Below are 21,098 nucleotides of genomic sequence, written 5' to 3'. Positions count from 1 at the left end.
AAGGTGTATGTCTAGGAATGGCAGATTGAAATTAAAATAATATCTTGATTCGGACAAATTCAGTGAGATCAGTTATCTTGATTTTCAATTATCAGAACAACAAAAAAGAGCAATAGGCTTAAGAAGACACGTGTATACCATAATATATAACAATTTCATAACTTGCATTTAAAGGTTTTCCTGAAAATTGAAAAAGATCTGTATGCTAAAAGTCCAAAATCAAGGTGTTTGCAGGGGAATGCTCTTTCTGGTGACTGAAGGGGAGAATACTTTGCTTCTTACAGCTTCTGGTGTTTGCCAGCAATTCTTGGTGTTCCTTGACTTCTTTTTTTTTTTTTTTTTTTAAGATTTTTTATTTATTTACTCATGAGAGACAGAGAGAGGCAGAGATACAGGCAGAGGGAGAGGGAGGCTCCATGCAGGAAGCCCTATGTGGGACTCGATCCCTGGTCTCCAGGATCACTCCTGGGCTGAAGGTGGCACTAAACCCCTGAGCCATCCAGGCTGCCCCTGTTCCTTGACTTCTAAGTGTCATTCCAGACAGGTGGCTATCTTCTCCCTGTGTGTCATCTTTCCTCTGTTCATGTCTGTCTCTGTGTCCAAATATTCCCTTTTTTATAAGGATACCAGTCAAAATGCATTATGGTCCATCTTAAAGACCTATTTTTAATTTGGCTATTTTGTTAAGACCCTATTTCCAAATAAGTTCACATTTTCAGGAATTGCATATTAGGACATCAAAGCATCTTTTATGAGGAAGGGAACAATTCAACCCTTAACAACTAGGATGAAAATGGGTACCCAAGTCTTATAATAGCAAGGAACTGGATCTCGCCAATGACCCTAGTTTTCTTAGAGGCAGAATCTTCATAAAGCTTCTTAATAAGAGCCCAATCAACCCCTTGATTTCAGCCTTGTTACACCTAGAGTAGAGAAACCATCCAAGCCAACCCAGACCCTGAACTATAGAACTATAAGAAAATAAATTTGTGTTGTTTTAAGTTTGTGGTCATTTGTTACAGCAACAATAGAAAACTGCAATAGTAGTTTGGTTTTTTTCCTTTTTATTGCTGAGTAGCCTTCCCCCCCCTTTTTTTTTTTAGTAGCCTTCCTTTTTATGGATATACCCCAATTTTATCTATTTGCTTGCTAATCAACACTGGGTTATTTTTAATGCTTAAGGTATTACCAAAAATAGGCTGCTATACTCATTTATATAAAGGCCTTTGTGTAGACATATGTTTTCATTTTGAGGAATAAAGACAGTGTAAACTTAATTGTTTTAGAAATTGCTTAACACTTTTTCAAAATAGTGTTAGCATTTCACATTGCAAATGACCAGATGAGATTTCTAGTTACCTTGTATCATAACCAATACATGGTATTGTCAATCTATTTTAGTCATTCTTATGTATACATATTAATAGTATCTTGTAGTTTAAATTATTTATTTGAAAGCTAGTGAGCATCTTTGCATGTACTTGTTGGCTTTCCATGTATCTTCATATTAAAAGCATCTGTTCAAATTTTTGACAATTAAAAAATATTGCCGTCTTAAAATTGACTTTTAATCCTTATATATTCCAGTTTGAGTCTTCTATCAACATGTATAGGTATATATCATATGTATAGATCTATATGTATTAAGATCTACATCTTAAATATCTATATCTATAGATATACCTATCCTATATACCTGATAGTATATCATATACAATACACATATTTGGCAAATGTTTCTTCCCAGTCTGTCACTTGCTTTTCATTTTTTTAAAAGATTTTATTTATTTATTCATGAGAGACACAGAGAGAAAGAGAGAGAGAGGCAGAGACACAGGCAGAGGGAGAAGCAGGCTCCACGCAGGGAGCCCAGCAGGAACTCGATCCCAGGTCTCCAGGATCACACCCCGGCAGAAGGCGACACTAAACCCCTGAGCTACCCAGGCTGCCCAACTTTTTTCATTTTTTTTGTACTAACTTTAGAAGACCAGAAAGACTTAATATTTATGAAGTAGAACTGATCAGTTTTTTAATTAGTATAAGATATATTAGACTCCCAATTTGTTCACCTTCCAAAATTATTTTATTCTAGATCTTTGTATTTCCTGTAAGTTTTAGAATATATTTCTCAATTTCTAAAATAAACTTCATATTTTCATTGTATTGTACAATACAACAGTCAGGGTTCTCCAGAGAAATAGAACCAGTAGGATGTAAATATTGATATAGATATAAGCATATAAAGAATTGGCTTAGATGATTATGGAGTCTGAGAAGTCCCAAGACCTGCAGTAGGAAAGCCATATATTCAGGAGAGCTGATGATGTTAGTTGCCATCCAAGTCAAAATGCAGGAGAAGAGCAGTACCCCGCTGAGGACCATCAGACAAAGAGAGCAAGTTTCTGTCTTGCTGAGCCTTTTATTCTATTTAGGCTTTCAAAGGCTTAGATGAGGCCTACCCACACTGGGGAAGGTAATCTGTTTTATACAGTCTACCAATTCAGAAGTTAGTATCATTCAAAAATACTCTCACAGACACACCCAGAAGAATATTAGCAAATATCTGGGTACTTTATGGCCCAGTCAAGTTGACACACAAAATTAACCATCACATTATCTGTAGATAAATTTTGGTAAAATAAAACTTTTATCAGTATTTATTCTCCTCATTCCTAAGTATAATGTATTTGTTTTAAAGTTTCCTGATACTTATTTTTAAAATGTTTTGTAGTTTGCATTGGAACATATCTTCTGCATATTTTGAAAATATATCCCTAAGTACTGAATATTTTTGGATATTTTTGTAAAAAGCATGGATTTTTAACTTTAAATTTCTAATTATTCTTTGCTAATGTATAGAACCAAAACTGGTTTTTGTATATTTTTCTATATTCAGTGAGCTGGATATTAAACTCATTTATTAGTTTAATAGCTTTTTTGTAAATTCTCTAGGATTTTCGAAGCAGATCAGTAAGTGATCAACAAATAGAGCCATTAATACTAGGTTTATGCCATTTTTAATCATGTTCAATTGGGGAGTGGGTGTAGGCAAAAAAACAGAGACTTGCAAATATCAACTGCTACATTCCTTTTTTTTTTAATTTATTTATTCATGATAGACATAGAGAGAGAGAGAAGCAGAGACACAGGCAGAGGAAGATGCAGGCTCCATGCAGGGACCCCAACGTGGGGACTCCCTCCCGGGACTCCAGAATCGCTCCCTGGGCCAAAGGAAGGCGCCAAACCACTGAGCCACCCAGGGATCCCCTGCTTCATTCCTTTTTTTCAAATGTTGGTACTTTTCTAATTTCTGTCTGCTTTTAATGGTTTTCCAAGTTCTTTAAATGGTTATGTGTGTGTGTGCACATGTGTGTTTAAGATTTTATAATATTTTCTTCAGTTTATTGCTTTACTTTGGTCAAATTTATCAAATTTTTCATTCATGCGTATTTTACTTCACTTTTAATGCTTGGAATATGAATGCTAATAAACATTCATATATACTTTTCTAGTTTTTTATATTTTATTTCTTTTAAAGAGTTGACTTGCAACTTGTCTAAAATTTAATTTGTTGTTTCCTGGCATCTTTACATACTGAATTTTTCTCATTCTGACATTGCAGATCATCAAATAGACTTTACTTGATCTGTTCCTCTGTTGTTCGAGGTTCTTTTTACCTCATTGCCTGTGTATTTCCTTCTAAATACTTCTTTTTTTCTTAAAGAGTTTATTTATTTATTCATGAGAGACACAGAGGAAGAGGCAGAGACACAAGCAGAGGGAGAAGCAGGCTCCTCTCAGGGAGCCTGATGTGGGACTCCATCCCTGAACTCCAGGATCAGGCCCTGAGCCGAAAGCAGAGCTCAACCGCTGCGCCATCCAGGCATCCCATCCTTATAAAAACTTTTTTATATCCAGATATGTTTGATTATTTGTCTCTTGACTTAAACAGTGTCTGTCTCCCTTCATTAGAATGTAAGTTCAATGAAGGTAAGGACATTTTATGCTTTACTTTCCTCTGCATTCTTGAATATAGCCTGATAATTATCCTGTATATAGTAGAAACTCAAATATATTAGTTCAATGAAAGATGTATTGTACCATTTATTATTGCTTCATTTTTTTTCATTATGTAGGAGTATAAGATTCTTTTCATTTTCAAAAGTTCACTTTTCTTAGATTATTACTCGGCTACTTTATAATCAACTACTTTGTCAATTTTTCAAAATAATGATAATTGTATTTAAATTGCCAAATCATCTTAAAAATAAAAACATGTCTGAAGTGAGACTTAGAGATACATCTAGAAGAAAATGTACTTCCATTGATGCTTATCAAGAGATTAAAAACATTTTTTTAGGTGACATGTCCTGAAACAACCACCATTAGTTTTTCTCACCTGAGAATTCAGTCCTTTCTATTATTTCTTGTTCTGTTAGATCTTGGTTTAGCACTATCCTTTCATAATATCATCTACTTTTGGACTAAAAAGAATTCTGGGAAATCCGATTCATTTCGTGTTGCTCTCTCACTATGATCCACTTATGGTAATAATGTCAGTTTACACTGGAATCCCAATAAGCAAGATTCTACTCATTGTAGTACAGTTAAGAATACATGGTCAGGACTTTCTGTCAAGGCTCTGAAATTGTCCTTCTTTGTTGAAGACCCAATTTCTTGCCAAATTCTTATAGCACAGACTTGAGATAAGCATGCAGGGGATTGCAGATAATATTAAATAGTCAAGCTAATTTATTGTAGTAACTATCAACATCAGAATCAAGAAATAGTCAGAGGCGTGTGGTGGCTCAGTCAGTTAAGCATTTGCCTTTGGCTCAGGTCATAATCCCAGGGTCCTGGGATGAAGCCCCATGGTAGGGTCCCTGCTCAGTGGGAACTCTGCTTCTCTCTTTCCCTCTGCCTCTCCCCCTGCTTGTACTCTGCTCCCCCTGCTTGTACTCTCTTGGGCTCTCATTCTCTCTTTCTCAAATATGTAAATAAAATCTTTAAAAAAATAATGGAAGAGTAAATACTTTCTACTGGGATTTAATACATCCAATTTAATAAAAATTTGATCAGTGATTCCTCTATGAAGAAAAACATTATGAAGAGTAGGGATATTGAAGAATCTCCAGGGTCTTCCAATACATCCTGTAAATTGCATGTATTTATACTAATAAATATTTAGTTGTATAGAATTTTAATAATGAAATAAAAACTTGGAGATATTTATGACACATATGACATTGCTAGCCACATAATTCATAATCAACATGAAAAAGATGAACAACCTCAAAGACAGGTAAACAAAAGACATGCATATATGTCTACAAAGAAATTAATACAAATAGCATTGGTAAACTTCACTAGTAGTTTACAATGCTAACTAAAATACAATAAAATATCAATTGTTACATTGGAAAAGAAAGGATTGATTTTTGAAAAACATTGCAGTTTATAGAACAAGATAGTATTATTTATAGATGGGAATGCAAGTCGTTTCAATCATTCTGCGAGTAAGTTTGCAATATGCATTATAATGTTAAGTGGATATAACATTTACCACAGCAATTTCATTTCAAAGAATTTATCCTACAAATATTTGTACAATCACACACATGCACTCTCTCTCACACACACACAGGTGCTAATTATAACATTGTTTACAATTAAGAAAAGCCAGCAATCAAAAAACCATTGCTATGGACTGGTTAAATAAAAAATGATACATTCATACAGTGGAATATTAAGTAGATATTCAAGAGATGGAGAAAATTTTTGATTTAAGAAGACTCTAATTCTGCCACCACTTGAAACAATATGCAGCTTACAATTTTTGGACAAAACAAATATATGCTCACTTTCATGGAAAAAAAAAAAAAAAAAAGGACAACTCAAAAAGCAGACCCCAGAGGGCAGAACTGGGAATCACTAGAAAATTTTTCCAGATCTTGAAACCTAATCCGGAAAAATCCAACATATCCCCAGCTGGACTTCAGAACTTGTTTTGTTTTGTTTTTGTTTTCCCCTCTAGTTTTAATGGGAAATAATTGACATGCATCACTGTACAAGTTTAAGGCATACAGCATGATGGTTTGATTCATATGTATTATGAAATAACTACCACAATAGTTTCAGGTAATATCCATCTTACAGAGATACAATAAAGAGGAAAGAAGAGAAGGAAATTTACAAAGAAAACAAAATGTCCTCTAGTGATGAGAACTCAGCATTTCTCTCTTAACTTTTCTATATGTTATTCATCATCCCTTGGTATTTATTTATCTTACAACTGGAAGTTTGCACCTGTTATGTTCTTTTTACATTCATCTCCCCTATTTTTGAACTGGAATTTCTATAACTATTCCTCCTTGTTCCCCTCACCCTACTCCCCCCCCCACCATATGTTAAGAGTGTCAGAGAATTTGTCTCTAATTTCACATGGCAACAGATGGAGGGGAATCGTTCCTCAGCAGTTGTCCTTAATGGATTAAATGAAGAAGCCTCATTGCACCTGGACCTAATTTAGATTTTGGACTTTGAATTGAGAGGCTGAGATTATGCACTTTGACCCGATGCTGTAATGGGATGAGGCTTTTGGGAAACTTGATGGGGCTAAATGTATTTTGCAATTGAGAAGGACGTGAGTTATTGTGGAGCAGAGGACAGACTGTAAATGACTAATAAAACATGTATTTGGTATGATGGTTGGATTTTATAAACTAACTTTAAACCCATAGAAGAGAGCTTCTATCATCTGTAATTTCATTTGGAAATATCATAACTGCATATAATTTTAGTGACTGAATATGTTACTTTGATTCAAAAAGACTTAAATTTTTCAGTCATTTAAAAATAATGTGCACTTTACAATTTATTTTGGGACAGATTAGACTGTCCTTAATAACACCTTACTTATTAGAAATGCTTTTCTTACTGTTTGTGAAAATTCTGTCAGAGAAAAGAGGAAAAAAATGTAGGGGTTGTCAAATCTTGCAAAAATATTCTTCAATCTTTCCCAAGGAAATTCAAAGAATAGAAAAACAGGGATTACAAAGTAGGAGATGTTTTTCAAACTAGTCTAAATTTTGTGCACTTATGAATCCATTCTTGCTGCAGTGAGCATGCTGTGTGTACTACATGGCTTTTAAAAAATCTTTTTACTTGTTCACACTACAAAGAACATATTGCAAAAATGGCATTGCTTTATTTCAGGGTACATAGTTATTAATAATGTGTCATGATGCCCATGTTATTCAAGAAATCTCTGTGAAACCTGGCTTCATGCTGTCTATACATTAGTAATTGATTTAGTAATTCAGGCTATAGAGTAGCTGATAAAAAATTGAATTTATAGTCACATAAAATAGCATGTTAATATGTATTATTAAAACTAATTTATCTATTCTTCTCAGAGTGTTGATATTTATTTAAGCATAGGTGCCTAATATATATGCTGACATGCGGCAGATATGAATGAAAAAGTAAATGGTGGCCAATAAAAAGAAGTCAACAAAATGATTTCAAATTTGTAGACTAATGGGCTAAGCAAACAAAATATTCTGACATATGGAACTGTTACTGAAAATTGTAACAGTCTAACGGTCTAATTATATTAAGGAAATAATTCTTCATGTAACACTAGAAATATTTGGTGAATTATTTCTAAGGGTAAAGGGAATCACTATGAAAAATTATTTCCATTATATCTTTACAATTAAAAATATCTTAGACTGAGTGCCTAACCTATCTGGGTTCATCTTCAATGTACAATTTCTGTATAGATGTAATTATCTGATGTTCAAGTGAACATCTAGATGATCTAACTTGCCAGTGAAATATTTTTATCCAATTGGAGTACAAGTCACTATTTTTTTTTCTTTTCTAGAAAGCTGAATTCAGGAAAAATAAAAATATAGTCATAAAAAAATAAAACTGAAACAAGTCATAGATTGCAATCCTCCACCACCAGTTCAGACCATTTCAGTCCCCCTCCTGCACATACACTGAAGGAGGTTCCATACAAACTAATAAAATAGGAAATAAGATGAAGGATTAGTTGCTTTGCTGTTAAAATATGAAAGTTGGAAGAACAATGACTAGAGAGGAAGCCATGGCAATAATACCAGGTAAATGCATATAGCCTATTTTTGTTTGTTATTATAGATAAAAATATTAATAGTTTTTAATACAAAATTCAATGTTCCTTCAAAGTACCACATTTTTGTAATTGGTATTTAAATGATTTTAAAAGAAAAAAAAAACTTCACTCTGCCTTTCACGGTTTTTCTCTCCCTTTCTTTCTCTCTCTCTCTCTCTCTCTCTCTCTCACACACACACACACACACACACACACACGAATCCATGTCAGCTAAACCAGTATATGAAAGGTAGAAAATGAGTGACAGTTAAAAATAAAAGTCTGTGTTACTCCAGGAATACTTAAAGTCAGAGTTTATTGCTTTCCTAAGGCCATTAGATTATCGAAATTTGATTTGGAAACTTACTTCATAATCGACATTGGAAATCATTTAAAGTAACATCCATTTGTTCTTGTAATGCTAATAAATGCCTTATCAAAAATCTCTTGCTCTTTTCTGAAGTTAGATTTGGGGGAAAAAATCAGCTAACCAATTCCAAGGTTAAGATAAGTTAAAAATTAAACTATTTAAAAAATTTAAATTAAAAAAAATAATAGCAATTTTTATTGAAATATAATTGACATATGACATTGTTTACAGGTATACAGCATAATAATTCAGTATATGTATTGTATCTGAAATGATCATCATAAGTCTAACACCTATCACCACACATAGCTACCACCTTTAAGAGAAATTTTAAACTTACTTTCGTAACTTTCAAATACACAATACAGTATTAATAACACATGGCTTAGATGTCAGATTGTCAATACATTGTTAAGAGAAGAAAATGAAGTGAAATATTTTTCTATGGGGCACCTGGGTGGCTCAGTCAGTTAAGTGAGCCTGCCTTCGGCTCAGGTCATGATCTCAGTGTCTTGGGATCCAGCCCTGTGTTGGGCTCTGTGCTCAGAAACTACTTTTCAGATCGTTCAGCAGACAATGTGTTTTCCTCCCTTTTTTTTTGAGAGAATGTATGTAGGACTAACCACTGTAGACATGACAAGTATCCTCATTTGTATTTGGCTTGGCACAGAAAGGCCTCATCAGAGGAAGGGATCTCTGGAGCTGGGAAGAAAGATACATTTCTATTATTTCTTGGATTTGTGCTCTGACCTTGCTCTGTAACTCAAGTTGGTAAAGATAATATATCAGTTATATCACTATACCTCTTAAAAATGGTTGCCAAACATGGTCTCAAGAGTAAGGGGTGTAGGGTAGTATTACCCATCTAGATGCTATATTTTTATAATGGCTTTAAGACTGCAGGAGCTTCAAATCAAAATCAACTTTCTTTTCTTCTTCTTCTTCTTTTTTTTTTTTTTTTAGCTTTGCTCCATTGTGATTTTGCTCCATTGTGATTTTATTACACATAAATATAGTCAAATACTGTTCTAATACTTCCAGTTGCTGTTGGTTATTTAGAGATATAGCTGCTAAATATTACTCCCTATGTGCATTTTTGAAAAGAATTTCTTGGACGCCTGGGTGGCTCAGTGGCTGAGCATCTGCTTTTGGCTCATCGTGATCCTCGGTCTGAGGATCAAGTCCCACATCAGGCTCTCCATAGGGAGCCTGCTTCTCCCTCTGCCTATGTCTCTGCCTCTCTCTCTGTATCTCTCATGAATAAATAAAAATCTTTAAAACAAAGAAAAGGAAAAGAATTTTTAACTCAGACATTTAAACTATATAATTACAAGAATTTTAATTAATCCATCATTATGTACGTTACTATGGGAATCATATTCAGTGATTTAATTTTTATCACAATACAGTAATTATTTTAGGGAGTGTCAATGTAATTTTGCTTTCTCATCATGATATCATTATTTCTTTGTGGAAAAAGTTGAAAATTGAATTAATTAGAAAAACACTCAGAATAGTAACCTATTTTTTCCACAACTCTTTTCTTTTCTTTTTTTTTTCTTTTGACGCCATGAGAATAAAAATATGGCTAACTTTATATAATTTCTTATACTAATACAGATAACAAAAGGCATTTTCTATTTTAAATCTCTTAAATATATATATTTCTAAATTAATATAAATTATACATTTATAAATTATTTTTACAATTATTTATAAATTAATATAAATATAAAAATATTTATAAATATATATATAGTATTGATAACTTACTCTTTCAAACTAAATATCATGTTTTAAAATGTGTAGCTGCTTATTATAAATAAAATTTTTATTATTATATTGCTCTGTGTGTTTATTTTAGACTTAGAAAAACAAAAAAATTAAATGATTATCCCTATTTACATTTAATTGAGACAAGCTCACAGAACCCTCGTTTTATATCATGTGAGTGAAGGTGTTGAGACACAAATATTTGCAATTCTATATAAATATATAAATCCATTAATCCCCCTAACTAAGTCTATTATCATCTCCTGCCCATACTATTGCAGTAGCCTTCTAAGAGGTCTTCTAGTGTCTACTTTTGCCTCCTATCTGTTTTGAAGCCAGGATGTTATGTACAAAATACAAATCTGGTCAAATCCCTTTTCTGCTTAAAATTCAACTATTGCTTTAGTTGAAATCCTATAAGATCATTCCAACATTCTCTGTAATAAGACCTGTCTTTGTCATCAATCTCATTTCTTGTAATTCTCTCTCCCCTTCTCCACTTGATCCAACTATTCCTGTGCTTCTTCCATTTCATTTTATGTTGAAGCTACATCTCATCTCTACCACTTTTGGCCTATGGCTTCCTTATCTGAGTATAGTCTTTCCTAAATTTTTTTACCTGGTAAATTCTTCATACTTAAATTCCTTTTTTCTCAAGAACTTCTTAGTTCCCTTAGAAAGGAGATTAGAGGGCAGCCTGGGTGGCTTAGTGGTTTAGCACCACCTTCAGCCCAGGGCCTGATCCTGGAGACCCGGTATCGAGTCCTATGTTGAACTCCCTGCATGGGGTCTGCTTCTCCCTCTGCCTGTGTCTCTGCCTCTCTCTCTGTGTGTCTTTCAGGAATAAATAAATAAATAAAATCTTAAAAAAAAAGTAGATTAGAATCTCTTGTTTTATGTACCAGTAGTGATCTTTTGTAGTATTTATCAACAGACTTATTTAGTGTAAATTTCCTTTCAGATTTGTTTCTTGTGATATAATGAAGTTGAATATCCTATACCTCATCCTTCTATTTGTTGACACACTTGTGTAAAGGAAACTCTTGATTCTTTTAAACAACTTCACATTTCAAGATTTGAAGAATCACCCTCTGTAGAAAATGCCTCTACCTTATAGTCTTACCTCTTAGCTTCAAGATTCATCTTTTTCTTAAGGATCGTTCATTAATTTTAAGAGGATTGTGGGAAGAGGCGTGGTTAGACTTGATAGCTCATTTATGCAGCGAGAGATGAATTGACATCTCTTCCTTCAGAAATTCCTTCTAATTACCTCAGGCTTTTGGAACTGGGAAAGCTTAAATCGTTTCATTCACATGCAGTTGTTTTCCATAATGTATACTTATGAGAAACCTGTTCTGTTTTCATAAAAATAATTCATTCTTATCCAGATTCAATGATTTAAAGTATTAGTGTGTTATGTGTGCAGCAGAATAACTTCGAGCTGAGAACTTTATGTAAAAGCACAAAATAGCCTGAAAAAAAAATTTAAAGAGTTTTACTGATTAAAGCTTCTGTGTGTGTGTGTGTGTTTACGATTGGAGCCCTAATATCTTTGCCTTATCTCTTTCCCTATTGCTATCCTGAAGCACATATACAGAGATTTATAGACATCTAGGAGAGATTTGGCTGTCACACAGCCTAGGGATGGTTAAGTTCAGGCATAGATGTCACCACTGACCCATCCCATGACTAAAGTAGATGTTTTAATAATACTTAACATTCTTACCTTCTGAGCTATAAGGTCACATAAACTGATTAATTTTCAGTGTGTACTTCTGTAGTAACTTCCATCAATTCAGAATTGTTAAAAAAAAAAAATTCAGAATTGTTCCATAAGGAAAAACCTATTTGCCATCTCTCATTAGTATAAGCTTACTCATTATACAGCAAGTGGAGCAATGGCAGAGTGATGTTAACTTACTTGCTCAAAACCATGCTAAAAGTAATGGAATTAGACACAAGAATCTCTCTGTTGTCCTCAGTTCTCCTACAGTGAGTTCTCTACTTTTTTATGCCTTTAGAAAAAACTTTCTCAAATATTATTGTTTTAAGGGGATAGTGGAATTCACTTTGTAATATTTTATAAATATCTTTTAAGGTGTGTGTGTGTGTGTGTGTATTTGTGTGTACAAGACATAGACATCTTCAATATTTACATATTAACTCATGGAAGATAATTCAAAACAATACTGGACCAGATTGTTTTTTCTATTTCACGTAGAAAATATATATCTATGGAGGAGTTAAGATGGTGGAGAAGTAGGGGAACTCTAAGTTTGTCTTATCCCTTGAACACAGATGGATAGTATCAAATCATTCTAAACACCAAAGAAACCAAACGGACTTCAGATAGAACAAAAGCTACAAGTCTGCAAGTAGAAAAATGACCATCTTTTGGGAGATAGGTACAAAGAGTTGTTTAGGGAAATATAACAAAATCCAGGGGCTATGGTAGGGAGTGAGCCCTGTGTACAGAGGCTACGGCAAAGTATTATGAGCAGCAGAATGCAATATCTGATTTTAGAAGTCTGATACTGTGGGGAACATGCCTGGCTTAAATGTGCTCAAGTGGCAAAGTGGGGCAGAATTCCAGGAATGACACATGGTCTGAGGATCCCCTGGTCACAAGAAGAATGGGTGGCGCCAAAATGCTGCACTCTACCAGGCATAGTAGTGGGACACTGGTTAAGAGCAGCAAGTCTCAGAGCTGACTTTCTGCTCTGTTTTGGCATAAACTCCAACCCTCTGGATAGTCATGTGACCACTTTCCTGGGACAGGCTGGTAAACAACAAAAGTTTGACAAGACCTGCCCCCAGAGGATTAGTGTGGATTCAACCATGGGAGTCCCTGAAATTTTGAGTTTTAAAATTCAGTGGGGAACTTGAGATTAAAAACAAACAAACAAACAAACAAACAAAACAAAACAAAACTTGGACACAGGCAGGGTGAACACAGGGTACTGACAGAAACCAGGGACACAAGAGAGGTAATTGATTGCTCTTCTGTGAAGGCTCACTAAAGAGTAAAGGGTGTTCACTTTCAGCTCTGAGCCTAGAGAACAGGGCACATATTGATCCTGTCCATCAGTGCTAAAAGCCTTCAAGGAACAAAACAGTGTCACCCAAGAAGCCAGATCTGCTTACACCAAGCCTCACCCCTCTGCACCCTGGAGACACATTTCCATTACAGCAAGTCCATCTGAGAATTAGCACAACAGGCCCCACCCCCAGAAGACCAACAAGTCCACTGGTCATAGAATGCTGCAAAGCTTCAGCTCTAAGGGAAACAGAATCTAGCTTCCTTTTCAATTTTTATTTTTTTATTATTTTTAAATTCCTTTTTTATTATTTAAATTTTTAAATTTTTATATACATGTATATACACTATTTTTTGGTTTATTTTAATTTAACTTAACTTTAAAAATTTTTGGATCTAGGTTCTTTTAACAAACATACCCAGGATCTCATTTTGTTTTGTTTTTCTTTCTTCTTTTCTTTTATTTTCTGGACAAAATGATGAGACAGAAAAATTCATCCCAAAAGAAAGATCAGAAAGTAGAACTCATTGTCAGGGATTTAATCAATACAAGTAAGATGTCTGAAATAGAATTTAAAACAATGATTATAAGGACATAAGCTGTGCTTGAAAAAAAAAATAGGAGACACTAACTAATCCCTTCATAAGGTCTAATTAGGCTGAAATTAAAAAATGCTATAACTGAGATGCAAACCCAAATGAATGCCATAAAAATGAGGAGGAAGGAAGCAGAGGAACAAATCTGTGATGTAGAAGATAAAATTATGAAAAATGATGAAGCTGAAGAGGGAGAGAAAGGTAATGGATCATGAAGATAGACTTAGGGAACTCAGTGACTTATTAAAATGTAATAACATTTGTATCATAGGAATTCCCAAAGATTAAGAGAAAAAGGGGCAGAAAGTTTATTTGAACAAATAATAGCTGAAAACTTTCCTAATCTGGGGAAGGACATGACATCAAAATCTGAGAAGCACAGAGAACTCCCATTAAATTAAAAAAAGGTGACCATCACCAAGGCATATTCATAGCTAAATTCACAAAATACGCAGATAAGAATCTTGAAAGCAGCAAGGGAAAAAAGTCTTTACCCTACAAAGGAATACAAAACAGGTATGCAGTGGATCTTTCCACAGAAATTTGGCAGGCCAGAAGAGAGTGGCAGGATATATTCAATGTGCTGAATTAATATGCAGTCTAGAGTTCTTTTTCCAGCAAGGCTGTAATTCAGAATAGAAGGAGACCAAAAGAGTTTCCCTGACAAACAAAAACCAAAGAAATTTGTGACTGCTACAACAGCCCTGAAATAAATTTTAAGGGGGATTCTTTGAGTGGAAAAAAGAAAAGACCAAAAGTGACAAGACGAGAACGTACCAGAGAACATCACCAGCAACACCAACTCTACAGGTAACACAACTGTGCTAAATTCATATCTTTTAAAAAACACTCTGAATGTAAATGAACTAAATTATCCAATAAAAAGACACAGAGTATCAGAATGGATTAAAACACACACACACACCAAGATCCATCTATATGCTGCCTACAAGAGACTCATTTTAGACCTAAAGACACCTGCAGATTGAAAGTGAGGAGATAGAGGACCATCTATCATGCAAATGAACATCAGAAGAAAACCAGAGTAGCCATAGTTATATCAGACAAAATAGATTTTAAAACAAAGAGTGTAATGAGATGAAGAAGGGCATTGTATCACAATTAAGGGGTTTATCCATCAAGAAGATCTAACAATTGTAAATATTTATACCCTCACTTGGGAGAACCTAACTATATAAATCAATTATTAATAAATGTAAAGAAACTCATAGGTAATAATGCAATGATAGTAGGGGATTTTAACACCCCATTTACAGCAATGGACAGATCATCTAAACAGAAAAGGAAACAGTGGCTTTGAATGACACACTGGACTGGATATACTTAACAGATATATTCAAAACATTCCTTCCTAAAAGCAGCAGAATTCACATTCTTTCAAGTGCACATGGAACATTCTCCAGAATAGATCACATACTAGCTCACAAATCAGCCTTCATAAGTACAAAAAAATTGAGATTATACCATGTATTTTTCAGACCATAATGTTATGAAACTTGAAACCAATGACAAGAAAAAAATTGGAAAGACCTTAAATATGTGGAAGTTAAAGAACACTCCACTAAAGAATGGATAGGTTAACCAGGAAATTAAAGAAGAAATAAAAACAAATACATGGAAAGAAATGAAAATGAAAACACAACAGTTCAAAACCTTTGTGATGAAGAAATTTAAAAAAATACATGGAAAGAAATGAAAATGAAAACACAACAGTTCAAAACCTTTGTGATGCAGCAAAGGCAGTCCTAAGAGGAAAGTACATTGCAATACAATATACTTTAAGAAGCAAGAAAAATCTCAAATACACAACCTAACTTTACACCTAAAGGAGCCAGGAAAAGAACAGCAAGTAATGACTAAAGCCAGCAGAAGAAGGAAAAAACTAAATATTAGAGCAGAAATAGGCAATATAGAAACAAAGAAAAAATAACAGTAGAACAGATCAACAAAACTAAAAGCTGATTCTTTGAAAGAATTAATAAAATTTATAAACCCCTAGCCAGACTTATCAAAAAGACAAAATAAAGGACCCAAATAGATAAAATCATGAATGAAAGAGGAGAATGCCACAGAAGTATAGATTATAAGAGAATATTATGAATATTATGACAAATATTCATACATTTAATGGACAAATTCCTAGAAACTCACACATCAGCAAAACTGAAACAGTAAGAAATACAAAATTTAAAGAGACCCATAACCAGCGAATAAATTGAATAAGTAATCTAAAATCTCTCAACAAATAAAAGTCCTGGACCAGATAGGTTCCAGAACTCTGAAGAATTCTACCAGACACTTAAAGAAGAGTTAATATCTACTTTTCTCAAACTGTTCCAAAAAATAGAAATGGAAGGAAAATGTTCAAGTTCATTCTATGAAGCCAGCATCTGGTTTTGATTCCAGAACCAAAGACCTCACTTAAAAGAAGACTTACAGCCCAATATCCTGATAAACATGGATGCAAAAATTCTCAATAAAATACTAGCAAATCAAATTCAACAGTACATAGAAAGAATTATTCACAATAATCAAGGGGGATTTATTCCTGGGCTGCAGGATTGGTTCAATATTCACAAATCAATTAATGTGATACACCACATTAATAAAAGAAAGGATAAGAATCATATGATCCTCTGAATAGATACAGTAAAAGCATTTGACAAAATACATCATGCTTTCTTTATAAAAACCCTCAACAAAGTAGGGATAGAAGGAACATATCTTAATATAATAAAAGCCATAGATGAAACACCCACAGCTAATATCATCCTCAATGGGGAAAAACTGAGAGCCTTTCACTTATGGTCAGGAACAAGACAAGGATGTCCACCCTCACCGTTAATATTTAACATAGTACTGAAAGTCTTAGCTTTAGCAATCAGACAACAAAAAAAGTAAAAGGTACTCGGATCCACAAGAAAGAAGTGAAACTTTCACCATTCTCAGATGACATGATATTCTAGGAAACTCCAAAGACTCCAGCTAAAAATTGCTAGAAGTAATACAGGAATTCAGCAAAGTCACAGGATATAACATTAATGTGCAAAAATCTGTTGCATTTCTGTATACCAATAGTGAAGCAGCAGAAAAAGAAATCAAAGAATTGATCCCATTTTGCAATTGCACCAAAAACCTAGGAATAAATCTAAATAAAGAAGTAAAATATCTATATTCTGAAATCTATAGAACACTTATGAAATAAATTGAAGGGACACAAAGAAATGGAAAAGAATTCCATTAAAATACCACCAGCATTTTTCACAGAACTAAAACAAACAATTGTAAAATTCATATGGAACCACAAAAGACCCTGAATAGCCAGCCAAAGCAATCTTAAAAAAGAAAAACAAAATTGGAAGGGTCATGATTCCAGATTTCAAGTTATATTACAAAGCTGTTTCATCAAGACAGTACATTACTGGCACAAAAATAGACACATAGATCAATGGAACAGAATAGAAAACTCAGAAATGAACCCAAAATTATATGGTCAACTAATCTATGACAAAGCCGGACAGAATTTCCAAAGGAGAAAGTATAGTATCCTCAATAAATGGTGCTGGGAAAACTAGACAGTAACATGGAAAGAATGAAACTGGACCACTTCTTTACACCACAGACAAAAATAGATTCAAAATGGATGAAAGACCTAAATGTGAGGTAGGAAATCATCAAAATCCTAGAGGAGAACACAGATAGTAACCTTTTTGACCTCAGCTATAGCAACTTCTTTCTGGATATGTCTCCTGAAGCAAGGGAAACAAAAGCAAAAATGAACTACTGGGACCTCATCAAGATAAAAATCTTCTGCACAGTGAAGAAAACAATCAACAATACTAAAAGGCAGCCAACAGAATTGGAGAAGATATTAACAAATAACATATCTGATAAAAGGTTAATATTTAAAACCTACAAAGAACTTATCAAACTCAACACCCAAAAAACCAAATGATCCAATTTAAAAATGGGCAGAAGACATGAATAGATACTTTCCCCCAAAAAGACATCCAGATTGCTAGCAGACACATAAAAAGAGGCCCAACATCACTCATCCTCAGGGAAATACAAATCAGACTCCAATGAGATAACACCTCTCACCTGTCAGAATGGCTAAAACTAACACAAGAAACCACAGATGTTGGTGAGGATGTGGAGAAAGAGGAACCCCCTTGCTCTGTGGTTGGAATGCAAACTGGTGGAGCCACTCTAGAGAACAGTATGAAGGTTCCTAAAATACTAAAAATAGAACTACCTTTCAGTCCAGAATCACATTACTAGGTGTTTACCCAAAGGATACCAAAATACAGATTTGAAGGGGTACATGCACCCCAATATTTATAGCAGCATTATCAACAATAGCCAAAATATGTGGAAAGCCAAAAAATCCATCAACTGATGAATGGAAAACAAGATGTGGTGTATATATACAAGGGAATATTACTCAGCCATCAAAAAGAAATCTTGCCATTTGCAATGACATGGGTGAAGCTAGAATGTATTATACTAAGAGAAATAAAACAATCATAGTAAGACAAATACCATATGATTTCACTCATGTGGAATTTAAGAAACAAAATAGATGATGGGAAGGGGCAAAAAGGAGAAGGGAAACAAATCATAAGATACTGTTAAGGACAGAGAAAAAACTAAGTGTTGATGGAGGGAGGTGGATGATAGATGGGCTAGATGGGTGATGAGTATTAAAGAGAGCACTTATTGTGATGAGCACTGGGTATTGTAGTAATTAATGAATCATTGACTTCTATTCCTGAAACCAATATTGAACTTGTATGTTAACTAAAAGTTAAATAAAATTTTTATATATATATATCCAGTTTAGTATACACTGAGTAGTACTTTATTTTTAAGGAATAGAAGGCTAAGAAAATACATGAACAAATTACAATATAATCCCTTTGTCCTCATCTGTTAGCTTTTCCTGAGAGATCCTGCTTTATAAATGTGTTGCTCCATTATCAATTTGCTGAATTTTATTAGAATTGCAATACTAAAGAGAAGCATGTGACATTAGGGTCAGAAAAAGGAAAAAGGATGGAATTTCAGGGGAATGATTTGTTCTTGTGAAGGTCTAAACTTGAAAGCATTGAAAAGCTCTCATTTTACAAAATGATTCTAAGCCAAAACAATACATTTTCTGTTTCATTTCCTAAAGGCTTTGACAGAAATTTAAAGACTTACAGCTCTCACTGAACTTTACCTTGGTCTTTAAATGTAATGTCCTAATGTGAATAATCTTGGGAACATAAATATGTTGACAGTTTAATGCTCTGACATTTTATTCTCATTGTCTGATTTTATTTTCTTCTTTTCCACTGATGCTTGAGCATAATTACAAGCACTGCTTTAGAAAGGCATTATTCAAAACCCACAAAAGGCTATTTTACATTAGGGAATTAAAAAGTCATTCACTTTGGAACACAGGGAAAAAAACTTTGATTTTTAAATGTTTCTCCTAAAGCCCCCATCACATTTAAAAAAAGGATTTCTGTAGGGAATGTTTGGCAAATTCTCACATAAAATATCTACAGCATCAACCAGTTCCTGCTATTTGCTAGGGCATTCAGTAGCATAAGACTTTAGTACAAAGTTTACTTAAAAACTTATATAAGGAGTGAAAAAGGTAGATTTTGAGTATTCACAAGGTAACAGTACATCAATGATTTGATGAATAGCTTGACTATCAGCTCTTGAAATAATTATGTTTAGTAAATAGAATACATAAATAACTCATCAGTAATTTTGTGATGTAGCAATGCATACAGAAATGCTAATACAGTGAGTTTGGGCATAAAAAGTTATTTTCTTTTCTTCAAGAAGTCTCTATGCTATTTGGAAAATTATAATACATATATTACACTATCAGCATCCTTATAGAGTTGTTTTTTGTTTTTTGTTTTTGTTTTTTGCAATGATGCATTTCCAATCTCTAGTTCACTGGCTTCTTTTGCAGCCAAATAAAAATTGTAAGATTTTTATGAATTCCTAATTGCGTTAGTTTCTTTCTAAGCAGTGTTGTAAAAATAACCTTCATTGTAAAAGTGCCACATAATTAAATTAGTGCAACAATATAGGGAAAATTCCAAAATTTTCAGGAAAATTACTTGAGGGAAAGTAACCAGTATGCTCAAAACTTTATTTTTTTCTTATCCACGAGTAGGTCATCAGAGACCAATTTCCATTTCTCTCATGTAATAGAATAGTATCCACCTTGAAGGTAGCACAGAGTCAGGACAGAGAAGGAATTGCTCCATGAACCATTCTTATTTAAATCTCTTTTTTGGGCTATTTTATGACAATAATTGTTTTAATTTCTTCAAAGTGTGAAAAATTAATGAATTAATACCAATTAAAAGGGGATTTGTCATTTAGAGAAGATAACATTAATTATTTTAATAAATTTATTTCATTTGGAACCTCAGAAAAGTTATGTTCTGGGGCACCTGGGTGGCTCAGTGGTTGAGTGTCTGCTTTTGGCTCAGGTCATGATCCCAGGGTCCTGGGATCAATTCCCACATTGGGCTCCCTTCAGGAAGCCTGCTTCTTCCTCTGCCTATGTCTCTGCCTCTCTCTCTCTCTCTGTGTCTCTCACGAATAAATAAATAAAATCTTAGGAAAAAAAAAAAAAGAAAAAGCTATGTTCTCAGAAATTCTTTTTATTTCTAATAAAAGATTTATTTATTTATTTGTGAGACCGGGGGTGGGGGCAGTAGGAAAGAATCTCAAGTAGACTCTTTGCTGAGCATGGAGCCCAGCATGGTTCTCAATTTCATGACCTGAGCTGAAACTAAGAGTTGGACACCTAACTGAGAGAGCCACCCAAGTGCTTCCTCAGAAATTATTTTCATAAAGAATCTTTAAATTATTTGTTGAATGGAATATAACTAGTTTGCTTCTAAGAGAAAACACGCTGTTGTAATTAGGGATATGTAAAATAAAGGTTAGTGCAGTATTTTTGTCATAAGAGGTGAAAAATTGACTTTAGAGTCAAACATTTGATTCCAGTTTGAATTCTAGTTCCATAACTTTAATTGTGAAGCCTTGTGTAATTTACTTATTCCTTCTAAATCTATATTTTTATTTCTATAACTCAGATTAGTACTGCATATAATAGGTTTTTATATGGCTATTTTAGGATA

Source organism: Vulpes lagopus, chromosome 6, assembly GCF_018345385.1.
Source record: "Vulpes lagopus strain Blue_001 chromosome 6, ASM1834538v1, whole genome shotgun sequence".
Lineage (NCBI taxonomy): Eukaryota > Metazoa > Chordata > Mammalia > Carnivora > Canidae > Vulpes > Vulpes lagopus.
The sequence above is the reverse complement of the archived record's forward strand: the minus strand, read 5'-3'. Positions refer to the sequence as shown.